This window comes from Myotis lucifugus, unplaced genomic scaffold (genome assembly GCF_000147115.1).
Source record: "Myotis lucifugus unplaced genomic scaffold, Myoluc2.0 scaffold_231, whole genome shotgun sequence".
NCBI lineage: Eukaryota > Metazoa > Chordata > Mammalia > Chiroptera > Vespertilionidae > Myotis > Myotis lucifugus.
The window spans coordinates 1555894-1558779 of NW_005871279.1; the positions used below are offsets into that span (position 1 = coordinate 1555894).

The following is a 2886-nucleotide window of genomic DNA, read 5'->3' on the forward strand; positions in this document are numbered from 1 at the left end:
GGTTAATGCGGGGTGGGGGGACGGGACACCATGTCCCCCCCTGAGCGAAACGTTGGGTTGAGTAACGCTTCTGAATATATCATGCAGAGCAGGGGACTATCGGAGTTAGCAGGCGGTTGGGGCGCCGCACCCTGTCACACACAGAGCTGCAGGGCGATCAGGGGGTTTGGGCGCCTGCCCCCTGTCACGCTGATCCGGTGCCAGGAGGCCTCGCGGCTCTGCTGATCCCGGTGCTGGGAGGCATATTACCCTTTTACTATATAGGATAGAGGCCTGGGGGCTGGCTGGTTTGCCCTGAAGGGTGTCCTGGATCAGGGTGGGAGTCCCCACTGGGGTGCCTGGCCAGCCTGGATGAGGTGATGATGGCTGTTTGCAGCTGGTCACACACCCTTCAGTGTGGGGGTCCCCACTGGGGTGCCTGGCCAGTCTGGTTGAGGAGCTGAGGGCTGCTTTCAGGCTGGCAGTTGACTGAAGCTCCCAACCACTCCTTTTTTTCTTTTCTTTTTTTTTTTTTTATTCTGGGCCAGCTTTAGCTCTGGCTCTAGCTCTGAGGCTTCCGCTGCTGAAAGCAGGTATCTGGTTTGTTTGCATTCTATAATCGAAACAATGTATAACTCCAGCTCTGAGATCCCGGCCGGCTGAAAGCTGGTTTCTGGGGTTTTGTTTAGCTTCTATATTTGTTACAATGTTTCTTAGAGTTGCAGCTCAGAGGCCAGCAAGTCAGGCGGGGAACGTTGGAGTCTGCAGTCACTGGAGCAAGCAAGCCTCATGTTTGCTTCCAGCTGCCTGGCTGCCGGCCGCCATCTTGGCTGACTGTTAATTTGCATAAGGATATGCTGATTAGCCAATGGGAAGGGTAGCGGTCGTATGCTAATTACCATGTTTCTCTTTTATTAGTATAGATTAATGTTTACAAATTATACTGTTTAATTAAATGACATTAATTTAGTCACATCTATAGGAGTAGGCATCATACAGATAACTAGGACAATGATCTGATAAAAATTTACACACCCAACTCACTAAGTGTATAAATGATAGTTTCGATGACTTAATATGGTATGGCATCATTCCCTCGTAATATATATTTATTAATATGTATGGTATATATATTTATATATATATATAATTGTTACTTCTCACATGAGGATATGTTGTTTTCTCTATTGATTTTTAGAGAGAGTGTAAGGGGTGGGAGAGACAGAGAGAAACATTGATGTGAGGGAGACACAATGATTGGTTGCCTCCCACATGTGCCCCGACCAAGGTCAGGGATCAAGCCTGCAACCAAAGTACATGCCCTTGACCGTAATCAAACCTAAGACCCTTCAGTTTGCAGACCAAAGCTCTAACTACTGAACAAAACTGGTTAGGGCAATATTTTTAAAATAGTACAAAATTTGTGCTTGTTTATGTAAAAAAGCATGAAAATGAGAATTTATTTAATGATATATATTTAATCAACCCATGATGTTTCCTAATGAGAAAGAGATGTAAATAATACCGGGAGATATTCAGTATAAAAATCATTTAGATATGTTTTAGAATGTCTCTTTTGTATCAGGTTATTATAGTGTCTGAAGTTGTAGGAATTAACTTCCCTGCAAACCAAGTAATGAGACAACTGTTATAAGTTCCTGACTCATGAAAAGTAAGAGAGTTCTGATACTTATTTGTGCTTAGCTGCTCCTTTTATTCTTCGCAACAGTGAGATTAGGCAATGCATAGTTTCTCAACTTGACATGAACAATCTGGCTCTAAACAGAGCCAACTTCTTAATATTCAAAGTAATTCTCTCAAGTTTGTCTAAGTAAAAATAAAAGAAAGCACTTATGTCAACAAAGCAAATGAAAGAACAACTAGCTATGATCAAACTTGAAAGTCTTCAACCTTCAGTACAATCAAGCATTGATTCTCACTAGGAAAGTGCTCATTGTTCTTCAGAGGGAAAACAGAGTCATTATATTTTAGTTTATCAACAATATAAACATTTTTTCAGAGCCACTTATAACACGAACTGACATATATTACCCTCTTGTGTAGATGAAGTCAACTATGTAGTAATAACTCATGTAACTTAGCCTTACATAATCTCTTATCAGGGCTTTTTCAATCTAATTAGCTGGTTGCTGGTAGAAAGGAGCTGGTGGGCATAGGTAGACAAAGCTGAGCTCACTCTTTCCCTTATCCTTGCTTCACCTCCATCCTCAACCAAATTGTGTTGCAACTATTCTGTGTTCTAATGTCTGTCTATTGGGATTTCCCTTCAGAAAAACACTTGCTGCCCACCTGCAGGGAGTGAGATCAGCAGATAGCATCCAAGGTCAACCTCTGAAGATCTGGGTGGCACATTTCCATGTCAAGTACAATAACACATAACAACCAAATGACATTTACCTCAGGAATACAAGGTTGGCTCAACATTCAAACAAATTAGTGTAATTTTCTACATTAACAGAGCAAAGGAGAAAAATGATATGACCATCTCAATAAATACAAAAAAACCACCATTAGACAAACTTCAAAATTTATTCATGATGAAAACTCTCAGAAAACTAGGACTTGAAAAAATTTTCCTCACTGATAAAGGGCATATGTGAAAAATCTACAGTTAACATTATACTTAATAGTGAAAGTCAAAATATTTTTCTCCTAACATCAAGAACACAAGCAAGGGCTTCTATTTTTATCATTTCTTTTGGAAATAGTAATGGCATATGTAGCCAATGCACTAAGTCAAGAAAAGAAGTATGCAGTATAAAAACTGGGGATCACAGATGACATTATTTATCATCTTATGAAAGGAAAGTTTAACAGCTCTCAAACTATTTGCCTAGGGAATAAAAAAAGTTGGTAAGAAAAAGAATGTTTAAAATATATTCTCTC

At 40.1% G+C, this 2886-nt stretch overlaps 1 protein-coding gene across 1 annotated transcript in view; it reads left to right on the forward strand.

The window, feature by feature from the left end:
- Positions 1-2886, forward strand: part of ABI3BP (ABI family member 3 binding protein) — a gene marked incomplete at its 5' end in the record, with an annotated part of 255936 nt that overhangs the window by 200018 nt on the left and 53032 nt on the right. The gene's annotated exons all lie outside the window — the stretch shown is intronic.